The sequence below is a fragment of the Tachysurus fulvidraco genome, chromosome 7, assembly GCF_022655615.1.
Source record: "Tachysurus fulvidraco isolate hzauxx_2018 chromosome 7, HZAU_PFXX_2.0, whole genome shotgun sequence".
In the NCBI taxonomy this organism is placed as follows: Eukaryota; Metazoa; Chordata; class Actinopteri; order Siluriformes; family Bagridae; genus Tachysurus; species Tachysurus fulvidraco.
The window spans coordinates 12810138-12832484 of record NC_062524.1 but is presented as its reverse complement, the minus strand read 5'-3'; the positions used below and the strand labels follow the sequence as shown (position 1 = coordinate 12832484).

General features: G+C 44.4%; 1 long non-coding RNA gene across 1 annotated transcript; it reads right to left on the bottom strand.

The window, feature by feature from the left end:
• Position 1: 1 nt before the first annotated feature.
• LOC113647957 lies at positions 2-1906 on the bottom strand. Its single transcript, XR_003441775.2, has 3 exons — positions 860-1906; positions 680-765; positions 2-598 (listed from the first exon to the last, which is right to left on the bottom strand). It is a non-coding gene; the product is annotated as an uncharacterized LOC113647957 (long non-coding RNA).
• Positions 1907-22347: the final 20441 nt, after the last annotated feature.

Below are 22347 nucleotides of genomic sequence, written 5' to 3'. Positions count from 1 at the left end.
CGTGTTATGTTTTTAAAAAGATTTGCTGCACCACCATTCTGTTATAAAGTTGGACAGTTCCTGAGGGTTTCAGAGATGATGATGAGAGCAAATCATGAGAAGGCTTGCAAAGAAAAAAGTGGGCTTAGGTTTGGCTGTTAGGAAAAGGTATAAAACAGAGCACACATTGACTTATTTCTTGCTTCCATGGAATCAGTTTCAGAATAAAGTCTTTTTTTGGCATCACAACCCTGGACTTTCAGAATCTTCTTCATTGAATTGATTACTTTTGCTGGTAATTGGCCAGAACACAAACCCTGTTCCCTCATGACAACGTCTCTGTACATAAAGCACAGATGAAGACACAGTGTGTGAAGGTTGGAGTGAAGAACTCGAATGTTCTGCAGTGAGCCCTAACTCTGACTCAACCTCACTGCTTCATTTATGGTTGCAGGTTAACCCAGTGTTTATAAGGCTGTATGTCACCTATAAAACCCTTTAACTGTCATACACATGCACAAGGATTTATAAAGCAGTTTAATCACCGCTGATAGGTCTTTTCAGTGTTCACCGTCAGTATTAACTGTCAACAATATCTAAAATGCACACATATAATAGACTAGAACAAGAAAACACCATTATTACACAAAACCAGTCTTATTCTGGGTATAAGAGATCTTATTTCACAATATACACTCACATGCAGTGTGCTGCACAAATCTCAGTGTTCACCCCTCTCGACCAGTATGGGTAACAGCAGCGTTCACGCCACATATATAAAATTAACTGAACAAAGAAAAAGGATTGTTACACCCGAATCCCGTTCTGGATATAACCCATTATATGACATCAGGCAATTTATTTTAATTAATAAACTTACATGCAGCATCCAATACCAGCCCGACAGCATTTACAAGTAGAGTGTAGTAACTGAATACAGTTGTGACAGCAATACCCAGAACATACTAGTAACAAAAAAAATAAATCAATAAACGCATCCAACTCTCTTAAATACTACTATTTAAAAAAAGACCTACCAACACTTTGGCGCGCATGTGGTTGCTCGTCGCTGGAAGGACAAACAGTTGAACAGCGCGCCGTATCCGCCGGAAGTGGCGTATATAAAGGCAAATCCACCCAGCTGCGGGTGACGCAATGAGGAAAAATAGCTCAACGGCACCCCCTACTGACCCTACTACATACACCCCTGCCTTAATGATCACCGTCCCGGTGAATACTCAACCTACATCACTACTGCCAAGGTCTAAAGGGGGTGAGCAGAGAACTGACTTCTCCTATCCTGGGGGTAACATTCTGTGTCACAGCTTGAGGCAGACAAAAAGGATTTGAGTGCTGGCCTGCTGTACTGCATGTAGAACGCCTAACGGGGTCAGACATTTCTGATTCCTTAATTAGCTGGTCTACAGAGTGATCCAATGGGCCATCCTCAGTACTAAAGCCAGACTCCTGTTCTGTTGTCCTGTTCCTGTTCTGTGCTGTCCTGAGTCCTCAGAATTCTGTTCACTCCCGGGACCCAAAGAGGTAGTCGAATTACTTCTAGCAGCTAAATCGGCCTGATCCATACTATGTGGTAACGGTTTAAGCTCCGCCCCTCCTTGAACCGCCACCTTATTGTGGTGGAGGGGTTTGCGTGCCTGAATGATCCTAGGAGCTATGTTGTCTGGGGCTTTCTGCCCCTGGTAGGGTCTCCCAAGGCAAACAGGTCCTAGGTGACAGACCAGACAAAGAGCGGTTCAAAAACCCTTATGAAGAAAACTAAAACAAGGTCCATGATGTCGCCCGGTTTGGTGCAACCGGGGCCCCACCCTGGAGCCAGGCCCGGGGTTGGGGCTCGCATGCGAGCGCCTGGTGGCCGGGCCTTACCCCACGGGGCCCGGCCAGGCTCAGCCCGAAGGAGCGACGTGGGGCCGATCTCCTGTGGGCCCACCACCTGCAGGAGAAGCCGTAAGGGGCTAGTGCAATGTGGATTGGGTGGCAGTCGAAGGTGAGAGCCTCGGCGACCCAATCTCCGGACACGGAATCTGACTCTAGGGACATGGAATGTCACCTCGCTGGGGGGGGAAGGAGCCTGAGCTGGTGCGGGAGGTTGAGAGATACCGACTAGAGATAGTTGGGCTCGCCTCCACGCACAGCTTGGGCTCTGGAACCCAACTCCTCGAGAGAGGCTGGACTCTCTACTACTCTGGAGTTGCCCGCGGTGAGAGGTGGCGGGCTGGTGTGGGCTTGCTCATAGCCCCCCAGCTCAGCAGCCATGTGTTGGAGTTCACCCCAGTGAACGAGAGGGTCATTTCCCTGCACCTTCGGGTCGGGGAGAGGTCTCTCACTGTTATTTGTGCTTATGGGCCAAATGGCAGTGTAGAGTACCCGACCTTCTTGGCGTCTCTGGGAGGGGTGCTAGAAAGTGCCCCGACTGGGGACTCAGTCGTTCTATTGGGGGACTTCAACGCTAACGTGGGCAGCAACAGTGACACCTGGAGGGGCGTGATTGGGAGGAACGGCCCCCCCGAACTGAACCCGAGTGGTGTTCTGTTATTGGACTTCTGTGCTAGTCACAGTTTGTCCATAACAAACACCATGTTCAAGCATAAGGGTGTCCATCAGTACACATGGCACCAGGACACCCTAGGTCGGAAGTCGATGATCGACTTTGTGGTTGTTTCATCTGACCTCCGGCCGTATGTCTTGGACACTCGGGTAAAGAGAGGGGCGGAGCTGTCAACTGATCACCACCTGGTGGTGAGTTGGGTCCGATGGCAGGGGAGGAAGTTGGACAGACTTGGCAGACCCAAACGTACTGTGAGGGTCTGCTGGGAACGTTTGGCAGAGTCTCCTGTCAGAGAGATCTTCAACTCTCACCTCCGGCAGAGCTTCAACCAGATCCCGAGGGAGGTTGGAGACATTGAGTCCGAGTGGACCATGTTCTCCACCTCCATTGTCGATGCAGCCGCACGGAGCTGTGGCCGTAAGGTCTACGGTACCTGTCGGGGTGGCAATCCCCGAACCCGGTGGTGGACCCCGGAAGTAAGGGATGCCGTCAAGCTGAAGAAGGAGTCATATCGAGCCTGGTTGGCTCGGGGGACTCCGGAGGCAGCTGATAGTTACCGGAGGGCCAAGCAAGCTTCAGCCCGGGTGGTTGCGGAGGCAAAAACTCGGGTCTGGGAGGAGTTCGGTGAGTCCATGGAGAAGGACTATCGGTTGGCCTCGAAGAAATTCTGGCAAACCGTCCGGCGTCTCAGGAGGGGGAAGCAGTGCCCTGCTCACACTGTTTACAGTGGGAGTGGGAATCTGCTGACTTCGACTGGTGACATCCTTGGACGGTGGAAGGAGTACTTCGAGGATCTCCTCAACCCCACCAACATGTCTTCCATTGAGGAAGCAGAGGCGGAGGGCTCGGTTGTGGACTCGTCGATCCCCCAAGCTGAGGTCACTGAGGTAGTTGAGAAGCTCCTCAGTGGCAAGGCACCGGGGGTGGATGAGATCCGCCCTGAGTACCTTAAGTCTCTGGATGTTGTGGGGCTGTCTTGGCTGACACGCCTCTGCAACATCGCGTGGCGGTTGGGGACAGTGCCTCTGGACTGGCAGACTGGGATGGTGGTCCCTCTGTTTAAGAAGGGGGACCGGAGGGTGTGTTCCAACTATAGGGGGATCACACTCCTCAGCCTCCCTGGAAAAGTCTATGCCAGGGTACTGGAGAGGAGAATTCGGCCGATAGTCGAACCTTGGATTCAGGAGGAACAATGTGGGTTTCGTCCTGGTCGTGGAACACTGGACCATCTCTATACCCTCACCAGGTTGCTGGAGGGTTCATGGGAGTTTGCCCAACCAGTCCACATGTGTTTTGTGGATCTGGAGAAGGCATTTGTCTGTGTCCCTCGTGATGACCTGTGGGGGATGCTCTGGGAGTATGGGGTCCGAGGCCCTCTGATAAGGGCTGTCCGGTCCCTATATGACCGGAGCAGGAGTTTGGTTCGCATTGCCGGCAGTAAGTCAGACTTGTTCCCGGTGCATGTTGGACTCCGGCAGGGCTGCCCTTTGTCACCGGTCCTGTTCATTATTTATATGGACAGGATTTCTAGGCGCAGTCGGGGGCCGGAGGGAGTCAGGTTTGGGGACCACAGGATTTCGTCTCTGCTTTTTGCAGATGATGTTGTCCTGTTGGCTTCTTCAAATCATGACCTTCAGCGTGCACTGGGACGGTTTGCAGCTGAGTGTGAAGCGGCGGGGATGAGAATCAGCACCTCCAAGTCCGAGGCCATGGTTCTCAGCCGGAAAAGGGTGGCTTGCCCTCTTCAGGTTGGTGGAGAGTTCCTGCCTCAAGTGGAGGAGTTTAAGTATCTTGGGGTCCTGTTCACGAGTGAGGGAAGGATGGAGCGGGAGATTGACAGGCGGATCGGTGTATCTTCTGCAGTGATGCGGTCGATATACCGATCTGTTGTGGTGAAGAAAGAGCTGAGCTGCAAGGCGAAGCTCTCTATTTACCAGTCTATCTACGTTCCTACCCTCACCTATAGTCATGAGCTTTGGGTCATGACCGAAAGGACAAGATCCCGGATACAGGCGGCCGAAATGAGTTTCCTCCGCAGGGTGGCTGGGCGCACCCTTAGAGATAGGGTGAGAAGCTCAGAGTAGAGCCGCTGCTCCTCCACATTGAGAGGGGTCAGCTGAAGTGGCTCGGGCATCTGTTTCGGATGCCTCCTGGACGCCTCCCTGGGGAGGTGTTCCGGGCATGTCCAACCGGGAGGAGGCCCCGGGGAAGACCTAGGACACGCTGGAGGGACTATGTCTCTCGGCTGGCCTTGGGAACGCCTCGGTATTCCCCCGGAAGAGCTGGAGGAAGTGTCTGGGGAGAGGGAAGTCTGGGCATCCCTGCTTAGACTGCTGCCCCCGCGACCCGGCCCCGGATAAGCGGTAGAAAATGGATGGATGGATGGATGGTTTAAGCTCCGCGCGATGCATAACTTTAATATGGCCCTCTGTTCCTCATGGCTTTATTTTGTACAATGTCCCTACCTCATCACAACAAGTCACTACCTCATACATAGTAGAACTGCAAACATCTTGGATCTTGTGGCGACCCTGAAAGTGATTTCTACAATATACTAAAGTGCCAGGAGGTAAAATAGATACTGACTGAGGACCCGCAGCCCTACGACGTTCGGCTACTGCCTCTAATTGCTTTCTGGCACTAGCATAAATAGAGGTCAAGTACTCTTGATGCTGAGTCACCTAATCTAATGGGGTACGCTCCACAGTTTCATCACTACTGCCAAACAACCGGTCAACAGGCAATTTCGGCTTCTGCCCAAGCCTTAACTCGTAGGGCGAGTGCCGTGTCGATTAATGTACTGTAGTATTATAAGCAAAAAGGAGCTGAGGAAGCAATTGTGGCCACTTTCGCTTTTGTTCAGATGGCAACGTGCGAAGTAGGTCATGCAAGGTCCTATTAAATCTTTCACATTGGCCATTCCCCGCAGGGTGGTATGGAGTAGTCCTACTCTTAGCAATACCATATAACTCACACAGCCTTAACAACTCTCCCTCAAAACTGCGCCCCTGATCAGAACGAATCCTTCTTGGTACCCCATAGACATAAAACCATTTCTCAGTCAAAATCTTAGCTACTGTGTTCGCCCTCTGGTCAGGGGTGGGGTAGGCTTGTGTAAATTTAGATAAAACATCTGTTACTACCCAGACATTTTCCTGTCCATTACTTGCCTTTTCCAACACAGTAAAATCAATGGCAATAGTCTCCAAAGGCCTACCAGCTAATAGACCACCTGCAAAAGTTCTTATCTTAGGCTGTGAGGCCTTAGCCACGGTACAATGCTCACATTCCGCACACCATTTTTTTTACATCTCGCCACATGTTAGGCCAATAACACCTTTGGCGAATGAGATCTGTAGTACGCTCTACCCCCTGATGACCGTGATTATTATGGAGGCTAGTGAGCACTTCTACTTGGTGCACTTCAGGTAACAGCAGCTGCCATACCAAATCCCTAGATGGCGGCAGTTGAACTGTCCTTTACGATACCCCTTCCACTTCTCATATCCGAGACCACTGCTTCACCAACTGCCGAACATTACTTGGGACCCTTCTCAACTCAGCAGCTGCTGGGTACTGCCCGTTCCCCCAAAAATGTAAAAAGGCTTTGATACAGGGATCAGTTACCTGCAATGCCCTCAGATCAGCCTTGCTACGAATAGGAATAGCATCTACCGTTAGCAAGTGCACCACTTGTGGCTCGAACCCAAGCGGTCTCTCCTGCATTAACATTAGCTCAGGGACCGTAACCCCAGATACATTAGTTGCAGCCTGATCTGCAGCATATGATGGAAGCCTTGAAAGTGCGTCTGCATTACGGTTTGCAGTACCGGGGCGATACTTGATCTCATAATTAAACAAAGCAAGTTGAGAAACCCACCGTTGTTCAACTGCCCCCAATTTTGCAGACCCAATATAACGCAATGGGTTGTTGTCAGTATAGACTGTCACCTTATTACCAAGAAGATATTCTCTAAATTTTTCTGTCATCGCCCATTTAAGGGCCAACAACTCCAACTTCATTACACTATAGTTAGTCATATTCCTCTCACTTGGTCGAAACCCCCGACTAGCAAATGCAATAGGCCTTCGTACTCCCTTTTGTTCTTGCGACAATACTGCACCCAAACCGGAATGGCTTGCATCTGTCTCTAGAATAAATGACAGAGTAAAATCAGCATACCCTAGAACAGGGGCCTGAATAAGGCATTCCTTCAGCTCCACAAATGATTTCTCACATATATCATCCCAGTGCTGCACAAAAGGACCCTGCTTGCTAACTGCGGCCTGCTTCTGGTTGCCGTGTAAGGCACCTACCAGTCGGTGTAAAGGGGCCGCCAACCTCACAAACCCTTCCACAAACCGACGGTAGTAAGACGCGAATCCCAGAAATGACCGCAGGTCTTTGAGCTAGGTCTACTCCATTCAGCCACTGTCCGAATCTTCTCAGGGTCTGTTGCCACCCCGGCAGCTGATATCATATGGCCAAGATACCCAACTTCCTTTTGGAAAAAATTACACTTCTTTGCTTTTACCTTCAAATTATGAGTCCGAAGCCGACTCAACACCATCTCCAACCTCTCAAGATGCTGTTCAAAAGTACTGGAGAAAATAATGTCATCCAGGTATAGCAAAAGGGCACGGAGGCTCTGATAACCAAAAATACGCTCCATAAGCCGCTGGAAAGTACTTGGTGCATTGCACAACCCAAAGGGCATCCCATTAAATTCAAATAGCCCAAAGGGAGTGCAGAATGCAGTCTTTTCCCTATCCTGTGGAGCCACTGTAACCTGATTGTACCCACTAGCCAAATCCAATGTACTAAACCACCTAGCCCCACTGAGTGCGTCCAAAGTCTCCTCTATTCGGGGCAAGGGAAAAGCATCCTTGTGTGTTTTTGCATTAAGTTGACAGTAGTCTACACACAACTGAATAGATCCATCTTTCTTTTGGACCACCACAATAGGTGAGACATATGGACTACAGTTAGGCTTTGCTATATCACGGTCCACTAACTCTCGAATATGACTCTTAACCAAATCATATTGAGAGGGAGGAAGACGGCGATATCGTTGGCGCACAGGTGCATTATCCACTAGTGGAATAGTTTGCTGAAGCAAATCTGTACAACCCAAATCTCCATCACTATAACTAAATACATTTGAATAGTTCTCCAGTAATGCTTGAGCTTGTTGATTTTCTTGAAAAGTCAACTCAGGCCAGGTACACTGTGAAAAATCACATGAGCCAAACCTACATACCCATTTTCTAACGAGCGTTCCCACAATTGACACTCTGAAAAAGCCTTCTGCCATACCTTCCCTTCCAATTGTATAGGGGGTGACCTAAAGAGCATATCTCCATGCTGTAAAAAAAGTTCATGGTAACAACTACTAATCACGTTCATTCCCAAGAGACCAGGGACCTTTTCTCTCCTTGCTTGAATGGCCGGGTCAACAGAATCTTTCACAACTAAGATGCCCATCTTAGGCAACGTCTTGCCTAATATATCTATGTCTGCCTCTAAATACCCCAGATAGGGAATATCGAGACCATTAGCTGCTTTAAGCTTAAGCCACTGACAAGATTGTAGCCGAGACGGAAGGCCTGGCTGTAAATACTGTTCGAAAAATGTTTGGGTGACCGTAGTCACCATTGATCCTGTGTCTAGTAAACATGTGAGGGTCACTCCAATTTTAATCTGCACTATTGGACACCTACCCAAAAGTTGAAGTTCATTAGCAAGGGGAATGCCCAAAGGTTCCCCACCCGACGCATGGGCAGTGCTGTCGGTGGGGCACTAGTTTTCCGATGGCTTTGTGGTTGGTCTTGAACTTACAGTTACCCTTGATATTGCTCCAAGTTCGACTTTGCAAAATCTTGCAATGTGGCCGGGTTGGTTACAACGCAAGCATATAGGTCTACCATCTTGATGGTAACGATACTGGGAACCACGAGTCTCGACCCTAGGCGTTGGAGGCATTTGTGACAAAAGAGGTCTAGCTTTGGGAACAGAGGACTCCAAACGCTTCAAAATAGCATCCAACTGTGCCTGTTGTTTACGAAGACTTTCTTTGACTTCAGTCAACTCGTCCATGGGCTTACTAAAAACAGCATTCGATTGAGCTGCTAGTTCTGTAACATTAGTAATACTACAGGACTGAGCACGAGGTCGCTGTATACATGGGTTCTCACCTTCCTCCACCCAACGCAATGCTTCATAGCGAGCATCTAAAAAACTGGAAGAACTGTTGGAAGAACTGTTTCTGAAGACTAATGCAAGACTGTTAAGAATATTAAATATTTTCTCAGGGTCATCTCTCTCAGAAACTGGACGAAACCTAACCTCTGTCCTAGCTTCCCCATCTAACAAATCAAAAATGGCTAAAGCCTGTTCAGAACGGAACATTGGAACATAATGTTCATTATGTTCACGTGGAACATAAACATAACGCTCTATTGCTCCTGCAGGACTTGCTGTAGCAGCACCTGCTGCCCTATCACTAACAGGACGAAGATGTTCTCTAGGGAGAGGGCCTGCAGGCCCAGGGGGCACACTCTGGCTTACCTCTGCTTTGAGCTTTGCATTCTCTACTTGGAGCTGTTGTACCATCTCAGTAAGCGCCCTAAGCTGAGCTGCCATATCCTCGTCTGCCACCCTACTACTAAAAAATAAAAAAAAGGAAAAAAAATAAAATAAAATATATCACCACATAAAAAAATTATATGCAAAACAGTTGTCTTCAGGCTTGACCACGATGATTCGTTACAGAAATCAATGACCACTGTTTTCCCACCTTATACATATACACAAAAAACAAACAAAAAATTTTTTACAGCCCAGACTAAATTTATTAAATTTCTTTATAGCAATACGGCCTTTAAGTTAATCCTGCCAACTACGCCAAATGTGACGGAGTCAGATAGGTAACTAATTGTCAGTGACTACGCCACTCCAATTTACATGGGTAGGAGATCCCACAAAGGGCTTCCTGCACAGTTATTCAAATAAATGAAATTACTCAGACCAATATTGCATTAAATCAATACATTTATTAAATGGTTCTCGCTCTCTTGACTTAATCATACTAAGGACTTAAACCAGCATATGTGCACAAACGTTACTTCTAATGAGGGGTTAGCCACTTCACAATACAATTCAGAAAAAAAAGAAAAAAAAGGAAACAAATCCGATAAACCAAAGTACAAAAAAGAGCGCTCTAAATAAGCAAGGAGACAAGGTAACTATGGGCCGATAACAAATAAATCAAACAAACAAAAATAACCAGCTTCAAAGCCAATAAACAAACTATACAAAAAAATAAAAGTAGGGAAAACAGTGATCAACAGGACCACGAGCACATAGCACTCTACAAAAAAAGAAGACAATATATAGAATTACATTCTCAAATATAACACCAACCCATGTTACACAGCACCATTACATAATTCCAAATAAACGTATTATCCAATCTCTAGATAAAACAATGCTTCACAATACATCTTAAACCCATCTAAAAACATTAATTTATTATTATCATCATTAAAATCCCCATTACACAAATCAATTAAATAAACATACCATTTTACAGTTTCTTGTACTGCATACCAGACCCAACAGAGAGTTGCTGCAGCCTCACGTTTAGCACAATTCACCGTCAGTATTAACTGTCAACAATATCTAAAATGCACACATATAATAGACTAGAACAAGAAAAGAAAACACCATTATTACACAAAACCAGTCTTATTCTGGGTATAAGAGATCTTATTTCACAATATACACTCACATGCAGTGTGCTGCACAAATCTCAGTGTTCACCCCTCTCGACCAGTATGGGTAACAGCAGCGTTCACGCCACATATATAAAATTAACTGAACAAAGAAAAAGGATCGTTACTCCCGAATTCCGTTATGGATATAACCCATTATATGCCATCAGGCAATTTATTTTAATTAATAAACTCACATGCAGCATCCAATACCAGCCCGACAGCATTTACAAGTAGAGTGTAGTAACTGAATACAGTTGTGACAGCAATACACTAGTAACAAATAACTAGTAAAAAAACAAATAAATCAATAAACGCATCCAACTCTCTTAAATAATACTATTTAAAAAAAGACCTACCAAAACTTTGTCTTTCCAGCGACGAGCAACCACATGCACGCCAAACAATTGAACAGCGCGCCGTATCCGCCGGAAGCGGCGTATATAAAGGCAAATCCACCCAGCTGCGGGTGACGCAATGAGGAAAAATAGCTCAACGGCACCCCCTACTGACCCTACTACACAAGAAGAGTTTTATATTATATATTATATGACTACATCGTAAGCCAAAAGTTATGGTATACCATATTATTTAATGGCAAAAGTGGACACCAAAATTTTATGCATGATGTAATGATGTCAGTCTTGAATCAAATCAGTTCATGTATGTGTGCATTCTCTACGAACAGTGTGTCCAATTAATGCAGTCATTAAAAACAAAAATATTCACAAGACAAAGAACGAATCAACAAAAGTTATTTTTATTCAGTATTGAATGGATTGTTTGCATTAATATTTTTTTGTTTGTGCTATCAACTTTGGTTATAAGAATAGTGAAATTTCACTGCTTTAGGTTGCAGTCTTTGCGGTTTTTCGCCGATTAACGTTATAGATAAATGCCTCCAGCTAGGACTGCGCGTGCGCACTGCGCGTGCCTGTGCTTTTCCGTTCAAATAAAGCAGACAGCTGATGATGCACTTTTGAAAGACTACAACGCACACGTGTAAAAGCAAAGTAAAAAAAAATCGCTCTTGGATCAAACTGATAAATAATTTTCTTTAGCATCGACGACATGTCCTGCATTTTAACGTAATTTGTATTGGTTATTTATGAAAGTAAAAATTATACTTAGTTTTAAGGTGGCTGAGATCACAGACAGGGGGGCTGGAGCCACCCTAAAAAAGGTCTAGAACCGCCCCTGCTGTCAAGTATCATCATAATAGAACACAATCCTGTTAAAACTAGTGTAAAACATTTCAGACAGACTCGAATGCAAAGCTACAACATTGGAAGGTGTTTGCTGTCAGTCTCTCAACAACAAGGATCTGCAAGAAGTGTTAGAAAAGAGAGAGATGTCATTTCATGAATCCAGAACAAATACATTTAACTGTAATCATCACCAGTGACACACACCCCACTCAACACTCACCCCACACACACTTAAAAGTAAAGTTGTAATGTTAACCTTTGTTAGCATGTTCTCTATATTTCCAACATTTCCTCATACTTATTACTTTCATACATTATTTACGTTCAGACATTAAGTTTGTAGCTGTTGCTCAGGTGAAATCTGAGCCTAAAGTTTCTAGCATTAACAGCTGCTGCAGCAGTACAGAGGTATAAAGGGTAACGAGAGTAAAGTGTCTGTATTCTGGGGAGTTTTTTTGTATTTGTCAGAAGTTTTGTGTATACAAGAAAGTATTTGTATTAAAATAATAGGTTTAAATGAATTAATGAGTGTAAATCAGCTGTGTACATTTGTGTGGTGAAGAAACATCTGCAGAAGTGCGACTTAATTTTAGAGACTTTAAAAGCACAAAGTCTCTTAAAAGCGAGTGATTTAAGATGAAATTTGATTAAATTAATCACCAAAATAACAGCTGTAATGACTGAGGCTCACTGATGCTTTGTGTTTTGTCATAATGACACTAATAATATTTTATTCTTATCACTATGCTCCCTCTTCTTGCCCAACCCGTCGAGTTTCTTCCGAAACCCAGTGAAGATGTCTCCAAACGACTGGAGGTAAAGTTGATGTATTTCTGTATATTTGTTGCAGTTGGTTAGAAGATGTAGCTCTGTCTCTGTAGCTCTGAGGACACAGTGTGAGCGCAGTCAGGCTTCTCTACAGCTCCAGGTTTGTTTGTATTGGCCCTGTTCTACAGCCAGCCTGTGCTCTCTCTCAGCCTGCGTTTACTCAGGGTCTTCCTCAGTGTCGGGGGGCTTAGGTAGGTTGCCACAGCGAATTGTTGATTTTGGGCCAGATAGGTTTTGAGTTTTATTTGAGATTTAGTCAGTTCTGTCCAATAATTGATGTATTTTACTTTCTCTTTTTGTTATAACCCACATTGGTCCAGAGACTGTAGTGTTTTGGTGAGGTCAGAGTAGGATGGGTTAGTAAGCCACAGGATGCGGAGACAGAGGAGGTCTTATGGTGGTTGACTGTCAGGGCCCAGGTCTGACAGAACTTTTCATGCAGAGATATAGATGCTGTTGTAGTTCATCTCTAGCGAGAGACAACAGAACCAGAACAGAATCTTTTGCTTAAGACACTGTGCTCTGTAAGTCTATAATTCTGGAGTTTATGATGCTGCAGAAAACTTTCCCCAGCCTACTGTTCTCAGGGTCTAATTTATCTCCATTTAAAAACATGGGGCTTATGAGTCCTTGATTCCAGATCTCAGGGAAGTGACCTACACTGAGAATTAGATTGAATAGTTTTAGTGTGGCCTGTGTGAATTTATAATTTGTGTGTTTGAGTGTTTCAAAATTCCATCAGGTACCGACTTTCTTGGGTTTTAATTCTCTTAGTTTGGGTAATAATTTTGTTTAGGATTTCATTATTTTCTTTTTTGTTTTTTGTTAAAGGCTCCTAATATGTTTTACTCAAACATATCCATCTTGAAAGGCTAAATTCTGTTGTTCATTCATTCATTCATTTTCCGCCGCTTTATCCGAACTACCTCGGGTCACGGGGAGCCTATGCCTATCTCAGGCATCATCGGGCATCAAGGCAGGATACACCCTGGACATCGCAGGGCACTCATTCACTCACACAATCACACACTACGGACAATTTTCCAGAGATGCCAATCAACCTACCATGCATGTCTTTGGACCGGGGGAGGAAACCGGAGTACCCGGAGGAAACCCCAGAGGCACGGTGAGAACATGCAAACTCCGCACACACAAGGCGGAGGCGGTAATCGAACCCCGACCCTGGTGCTACCCACTAAGCCACCGTGCCCCCTAAATTCTGTTGTTATTTTATTTATTTAATACATTAAAATTTTCCCAAAACTTGTTTTAGTTAATTGATTCTTTAATGAAGTTGATTTGGTTTTGGATGTGCTGCTTCTTTTTCTTTTGGAGTATTTGGTTATACTCCTTTAATGTCTCACAATATAGAAGGCATAAGTCCTGGTTTTCTGGTGCTCTGTGTTTTTGATTGGATATGTGTCTTAGTGTTTTCCTTTTATTTCTGCAGTCCAGATCGACCCGTTTTTCTTGTTTACTATATTTGGGTTGTTTTGAGTGTGCAAGTTCTACAGTTGGGCCACAATATAAGAAATGGAAATGAGATGTTTTGTAGCCAGATTTACTTCTTTATTGTGTGTACATGAGTAATCAAGAAAAGAGTTCAGTCATAGCTAAATTTCTTTTTATTGATGTTTTATTATTATTATTATTATTATTATTATTATTATTATTATTATTATTATTATTATTATTATTATTATTAATTTAGTCTGCTTTGGTCCCATCTGTAAAATGTTTCAAGTTATACAGCTTATTAGGTTTGGGAATATGTTCTTTTTACATATAGCCTGATTTGCCTGTGGTCTGACATGGGTGTTATTTGCTTGGCTGTAAATGCTCTCAGAGAAGAAAATCTACAGTATTACTACCAAGAGATGGGCTGTAGGTGTAACGACCAAAGGAGCCCCCTCTTAGCCTACCATTGAGGATATACAGGCAGCATACGTAACAGAACTTCCTTCCCATGCTTGTTTATTACTGGTGGTTATATTTCCTTAAGGGTTAGTAAAGTCTACTTCAGCTGTTCATGCATTTAAATCTTCACAGATCAACACATTTTCCCTGTACTGATGTTTTCTCTATGTTAGATGTCCTCCTTTACCCACAAACATACAAGAGCTTGTCCAGATTATTATCCTAAAGGAGTTCTGGTAGAATTTTCCCTATGTGAGAAAATCCTGTGTGTCTATGGTTGTGTATTGCTGCACTCAGTGAGGAAACGCAGCTCGTCCTCTATCACTGGCTGTATACAGTGCGAACGTGGTCTGCCCTGTCTGGGCCTCCATCTCTATCGGTATTGGCTCCATCTCTATCTCCATGGCTAGACAGTGCTACTTTGACAGGAGTTTTCGATCTTGAGATTTTTTTTATGTTAATAAGGTATGTCGCCAATTTATAGTCTGATTTAATTCTATTGAAGTACATTAGTTTCTCCATTTGTTTGATATTGTTTTACAGAACATGAACATATTCATCTGCCTGCAACCTCCATTTTGTCTCCCCTTCTTCTGTAGCTGTAGCATTCTTTCATATCTTGACTCCTTTTCCTCACTACCCTGCTGAAAAATCCAGCATAAACCAGCATGAATTCCATGCTGGTCCAGGTTGGTTTTTACTGGTTCATGCTGGAATAATGCTGGTATAATACTTGTCAGTGCTGGTATGGTGCTGGTATAGATGGGTGGCCATCATAGTCATGGTGTTATCAAGCAAAATAGCTGGTGTAGCTGGCTGGTGTAGCTGGTTAACCAGTATGATCTTTCTGGAATGAGCTTTATGAGAACAAGCTTTATTTTTGCTTGTGTATGTTTCTATGTAACACATTAATATAAGATTAAAACACAATATATTGGAATATATTCAGGTTGGTGGAGAGCTCCTGTCTCAAGTGAAGGAGTTTAAGTATCTTGGGGTCTTGTTCACGAGTGAGGGAAGGATGGAGCGGGAGATCGACAGGCGGATCGGTGTATCTTCTGCAGTAATGCGGTCGACATATCCGGTCTGTTGTGGTGAAGACCGTCTATTTACCAGTCTGTCTACGTTCCTACCCTTTGGAAGCTTTGGGTCATGACCGAAAGGACAAGATCCTGGATACAGGCGGCCGAAATGAGTTTCCTCTGCAGGGTGGCTGGGCGGTCCCTTAGAGATAGGGTGAGGAGCTCGGTCACTTGGGAGGAGATCAGAGTAGAGCCGCTGCTCCTCCACATCAAGAGGATGTGGATGCCTCCTGGGGAGGTGTTCTGGGCATGTTCTGGGAGGAGGCCCCGGGGAAGACCTAGGACACGCTGGAGGGACTATGTCTCTTGGCTGGCCTGGGAACGCCTCGGTATTCCCCCGGAAGAGCTGGAGGAAGTGTCTGGGGAGAGGGAAGTCTGGGCGTCCCTGCTTAGACTGCTGCACCCGTGACCCGGCCCCGGATAAGCGGTAGAAAATGGATGGATGGATGGATGGATGGATGGATATGTGCTGTGTGTTATTTCTTTTGCTCCCTCTTTTGAATAAAGAACTGAAATAACAAAGCTCAAAAAGCTTTGAATAACAAATAATGAAAACATTTCAAAATCGTTCATTAGGGATTAAAGTGTCTCCACAAATTAAATATAGCAATACCAACAAATGTTGACTTCCTGGGCTCCATGAGGAAAGCAGCATATAAATCATACGGAATGATGATTTTTGATATATATATCACGTGAGGGTGTGCGCAACGCCGGGGTTGACCCTGAGATCAGGGAGCAGGCTTGTCTGGGTTTCCACCGGCGAATCAGCATGGCATGCAGGAGCTCCAGGTTTGCGCGTAGATTCTCGGGCACATAGACTTTTGATGGAGGACACTCTGGAGGCGGTGGCATTTGCTTGTTGGCCTGGGTAATTTCTGTCATAATATCCCACTGTATTGGGGCGAGGATGTGGGTTTCTGGGATGATGGGCTCGGCAGGTGTGTCCGGGACGGCCTCCCAGAACATTCGGGACAAGGCGTCAGCCTTGGCGTTCTTGGTTCCGGGTCTGTAGGTCACCGTGAATCGAATGCGGGTTCATGCGCTTCGCAGCGCGGAGATATTCTAGATTTCGGTGATCGGTGAGAACCGTGAATGGGAATTGAGCGCCCTCTAGCCAGCGCCGCCACTCCTCAAACGCAGCTTTCAAAGCGAGTAATTTGCGTTCACCCACATCGTAATTACGCTCCATCGGGGACAGTTTCCGAGAGAAGTACACACACGGGAACATTTTGTTGGTCGGTCCCTGGCGTTGAGATAACACGGCTCTGATTCCTGTGTTAGAGGCGTCTACCTCTACGATAAACGGACGGTCCGGATCTGGGTGGTGGAGGATGGGGGCCGAGGTGAAGCTTTCCTTCAGGAGTTGGAACGCTGTTGCGGCTTCTGGGGACCAGGTAAGCCGAGTTGGCGCCTTCTTTGTCATGGATGTGAGCGTGCCGCGATCATGCTGAACCCGCAGATGATGCGGCGGTAGAAATTGGTGAAACCAAGGAAGGGCTGTAGTTTCTTAATGCTCTGCGGTTGGGACCATTGTAATACCGCACGCACCATGGTGTCATCCATGGCGACACCCTCGGCTGAGATGACGTAGCCTAGAAAGGACATGGAGGTCTGGTGAAATTCACACTTCTCCGCCAGACGGTGATGGATGAGGCATTCTAGTATGGCTCGCAAGTGCCGGATGTGGTCTCCCATGGTTTCGGAGTAGACTAGGATGTCATCAATGTATACAATCACCCAACGATCTAGCATGTCACGGAACATGTTGTTGATGAATGATTGAAACATAGCTGGACTGTTCGAAAGGCCGAACGGCATGACTAAATATTCGCAGTGGCCCGCTTAGGTCGAGAAGGTGGTCTTCCATCCGTCCCCCTCTCTGATCCGGATGAGGTTATACGTGCAGCATAGGTCCAGCTTCGTGAAGTATGGGGCTTGGCGGAGCTGTTCTAGGGCTGATGGTACGAGGGGGAGAGGGTAGCAGAATTTGACTGTTATGTCGTTCAGCGCTCAGTAGTCAATGCACGGACGAAGACCACCATCCTTCTTCTTTACAAAGAAGCCTGATGATGCTGGAGACCCGGAGGGTTGGATAAACCCCTTCTTGAGCTCCTCCTCGATGTACTCATTTATGGCCGCGGTTTCTGGCTGTGACAGCGGGAAGATCCTCCCCCTGGGTGGTGTAGTGCCGGGTAGGAGCTCTATGGCGCAAACGCTGGAGCGGTGCGGCTGTAGTTTGTTAGCCTGTGTCTGGCTGAAGGCCTCCGCGAGGTCCTGGTATTCGACTGGAAGCTCAGGGGTGTTGGAGGCTGCGCACACCGTGATTGCAGTGTTGAGTTGCGAGGGCTCTGCTGTGAGCGGAGAATGTTGGATGCACGCTTCGTCCCAGCTTGAGATGCACAGGTCTTTCCAGGAAATGACGGGGTTATGTAGGGGTTATGTAGCTGAAGCCAGGGGAGGGCCAGGATGAGAATGCGACACGGAGAGTGGATAAGGTGGAAACGGATGAGTTCTTGGTGGTGAGACCCACCTGCAGCTGGAGGTCCTCCATGATGCGTGTGATGCGGCCCTCATCGAGCGGCCGACCGTCTATCGCCTCCACTGCCAAGAGGGAAACACATGAGGTTACTGGTATGTTGTACGCTTGAGCAAACTCCCCTGACATGAAATTCCCTGCGGCACCGGAATCGATGAGAGCGGGCAGACAAATAATTTCCCCCCATATCTCGACTTGCACTTGAACTTGCGTGCTGCATGGCGGTTGAGGAGATCAGAACTCCCCGAAGTGTTCCGCCTGCTGGGAGGTCTGGTGGGGCAGGCAGCCAGTCGGTGTCTGGCTTTTCTGCAGTATAGGCAGAGCTGGAGACGGAAGCGTCATGCTCGTTCTTCAGACGTGAGGCATGTAAAGTCGAGCTGCAATGGTTCGGGATCCGCAGGTCGGGGTGCACGTGTGGCTTTGTGTCGGGAGGCGTACGCGGATGCTCGGCGAGTCTGCAGTAGATTGTTGATCTAGATGGAGAGATCCATAAATTCTGACAAGGTCCTCCCTTCATCCCAGCAGGTGAGCTTGGCCTGCAGATCCGAATTCAAGCCCTTGCGGTACAGCAATCTCAGGGGCCTCTCTTCCCAGCCAGCATCTGCTTTGAGGGTGAGGAAATCCAGCACGTGTAAGAAATAAAAAATCGTGTAAGAAATAAAAAATGTGTTGTGTAAAAATAAGACGATGATGTTGAAGATGTTAATGAAGAACAAGAAGTTTATTCCAGCATAGCAGTGACAAAATACATGACGTACTTTGGGTTCTTTGGAATCAATAAGAACCCCGAGCAAATCCTGCTCAAGCATTATATACAGTTTTTCCTTTTGGTAATTTAAATGAAGTACCGCTTTGAATGTGTATTGAGTGTAAGAACTGAATGTCTCCCAAATGTCTGGGCTACACCTTGTTGTCTAGCTGATGTCTTTAAATGTTAATCATGGTCACGTACACCTTGTCTTGGTATTGTTACAATTGCTAGCACCCAAGTGGTCACTTTAAATGGTAATCGCTGTCACGTAGACCCTTTGTTCGTGGTGATCCTTAATGTCCTGCTGCCGTCCCCATATTTATAATTGAATCACGTTTATACGTTTAGACTCCTAAATGTGTTAACTTATGATACTTCTTAGGAATGAGCTCTTTTAGATGTGTACCTTGGAGTGGAATTTGGGTGCGATTTCTGTAATTTCTTACAGTCCCCCTTTGATACTTTTGGCCCTGACTTCCTTAATACAGATCACACCTCCCATTTTTGGGCAGGTGCCCAGTGTTGGTGAAGCCCTGCCTTAGGTTGTTCCCCTTCGGCCCTCAGAGAATCTTACCCGTCATCGAAACTTCACCTCACGCACACTGGTTTTAGCTCCATTCCATAAGGCAACCTTATCACAGGTTTTCTTCTTAAAATTTGGTTCTATGTAAAATATTACTTGGGTTTGGAGTAGAGACATTCAAAAACCATCACAACCAACGGGAACGTCCCACATTGATCATTGAATTATCTGCAATCTGCCGTCTCAACATGGTACACATACTGCGTCGGGTTAATTCAGTTCCGTTAGAATCTTAAACAGAAATGTACAGAATAGGCTTAACAATAACTCCTTCTGCTTATGACTTAAGTAAAGTTGGCCTCATATTCACAGATTCAAGTTTCCCGAGTCAATAGCTTCTGAACTAAAGCGTGTTACTACACAAGTAACACCTCTTTTTTATCGTAGTAATGTAAAGAGGCAGCTACAACCAAATTTTTCTCAAAATCGGCTTTCCTCCACGGTGGACAAAATACACAAGTCTCTATGTGCAGATGACTGAGAAACAGATTCCAAGGGACCGTCTGCAAAGTGCAAAACCCAAAAAGCGAATACTATAAAAACAGTCAATAACTTTACTGTAGTACAGAGTACTGTCACCAAATTCAACTCACACATCACTGATGTCCTAGTTGATGTACTACAACACTTATTTTGGGGAAATGTCTTTTTGTTTATTTTTTGTGATTTTTTAGAATCTTAAAAAATCAATAACTTTACTGTAGTACAGAGTACTGTCACCAAATTCAACTCACACATCACTGATGTCCTAATACATATACTACAACATTTATTTGGGAGAAATGTCTTTTTGTTGATTTTTTATGATTTTTCATAATATAAAAAAAAACAATAAAACAAACTTGAAATTTATTTATTCAGTTACAAAACGTTACAGAGAAACAAAATTCAGTTGAAAACAATAAGAAATATAAATAATATAAATAACATTGAAAGAGTCTTAGACTATTTATTTTTTTACACCAAAATTCATGTTTTAAAGCATGTATTATTGTTAGGTTCAACCCTGAGAGTAATAAAAATCACAGAAAAAAAATCAGAGTAACTTGTACAGAGAACTAAAAAGAAATTGATAGAGTTAAAGAAACTTGAAAGGTAAGTTGAGAAGTGTGTTGATGTGCAGGGACGTTTCTAATGAGGGTCGTCAATGTGTTGTTGGGCCTCGCGTTTCTTCAGTCGCTCCCTCTCGGTCTCCAGCGAGGTGCAACCATTTAATGATGTCTTTATTTGAGGCTTTTGCAGTAAGGGGATTCTGCTTGAATGCACCTGCAATAAAGATGAATTTAAATAATGCTAGCAGCAATACAACCTGGAAGTTAGAGCTGGAGGATATTGGGGAAAAAACAATTAAATATAAATTATTTCCTTTAATATTTTAATTGCAATTATTAACCACCTCTGATTAACCACCTCTGATTTTTTTTTACCAGTATATTTTCAAAAGGAATTGCAAATTGTATTTTTCAATATGTGGGCCATAATAATACCACAATTTCTTATGACAAATTATTTAGATTTTGTTTTTAGAATATATTTTTAGAATACTTTTTCACCAAATGGTTAAAATTTACAACACTGGATGTATTCTACTTTAAAAAAGACATGCACACTTTAATGTAAAAACACACCAACACAGATAGCATAAATGTCACGTTTAATTCCAAAGACAATGAAGAAGATTCAAATAGAAGTGTTTTACTACTGTTTTACAAAATAAACTCAAACACAATGATGTCAAAATAAACAAGTCTCAAATCCAAGGGATCGTCCACAAAGTGCAAATCCTGAAAAGCGTATACTGTCACCAAATTCAGCTCACACATCACTGATGTCCTGATATACTACAACACTTATTTGGGGGAAATGTGTTTTACTTTTAGGGGGAAATATTTTCATAAAAAAAAAAAATCATAAAAATGAAACAAAAACACACTTCTCCCAAGTAAGTGTTGTAGTATAACTATCAGGACATCAGTGATGTGTGAGTTGAATTTGGTGATAGTACAGTGTATTACAGAGAAGTTATTGACTGTTTTTTAGTATTCACTTTTCGGGTTTTGCACTTTGCAGATGGTCCCTTGGAATCTGTTTCTCGGTCGTCTGCACATAGAGACTTGTGTCCACTGCAGAGGAAAGCTGATATTGCGGAAAATTGGGTTGTAGCTGCCTCTCTTCATTACTACGATAGAAAAGAGGTGTTATTTGTGTAATAAGAGCATTTAGCTCAGGAGTTATTGACTTGGGAAATTACAATCTGTGAATATGCGGCCAACTTTACTTAAGTACTGTTGATTTATAGCCAATAACATCTGAATTTAAAACGGCAAACCAGCAGACCCCTAGCGTACATTAAACTGTATTGTTAAACTGAGGGAAATATTAGCTAATTTGACACCTTCTTCAATTAAACTAATAACTAAACGCTTAATAAAATGCAATATTGACACATAATGCTGCATATTTCAATTATATGACTTTAAAGTGCCAATCACTTACCTGAACGTAGCCTACACAGTCGTGAGGAAAGCAGAAATGCCGCCCGCTGTAGTGATGGCCGGTTCGTGAAAGAATCGTTCTTTTGAACCGGTTCTTTTTAGTGATGAACCAGTTCACCAAATCGGACTGATTCGTTCTAAACAGTTCGCGTCTTGAGCCAGCGCTTATTCACAAGTTACTAAAGTTACTCACTTTCGGTCATGCCTGACAGCCTGACAGCGAATCATCAGTACACTGAACTGAGAACTGTTTCTTTCGGACACGTCCGACATACTGAGAACCGATGAGCTGTTGTTACTGCGCGTGCATAAATCACTGAACTGCTACAGCAACAAATGGAACTGGTTATGATTTAATGTCTTATCAACGTATGAGTGTTTAACTCAGTTGTATTAGTTTTTGAAACAACTGATGGAGCGAAAGAAACATTTCAAAATTATGCTTTTTTTGTACGTTTTTGTAAGTTGATGAAGATTAGTTTATTAACTTTATATCTTTAAGACATGTAAAACACCCATGTTTGCACATCAATGCCTGTACTGGGTGTTTTAGTTGCAAAACTTAAATGTAAGAAACGTATTCAACTAAAGTTATAATTACAAAGAACTTTTCAAATGTGTTAAAT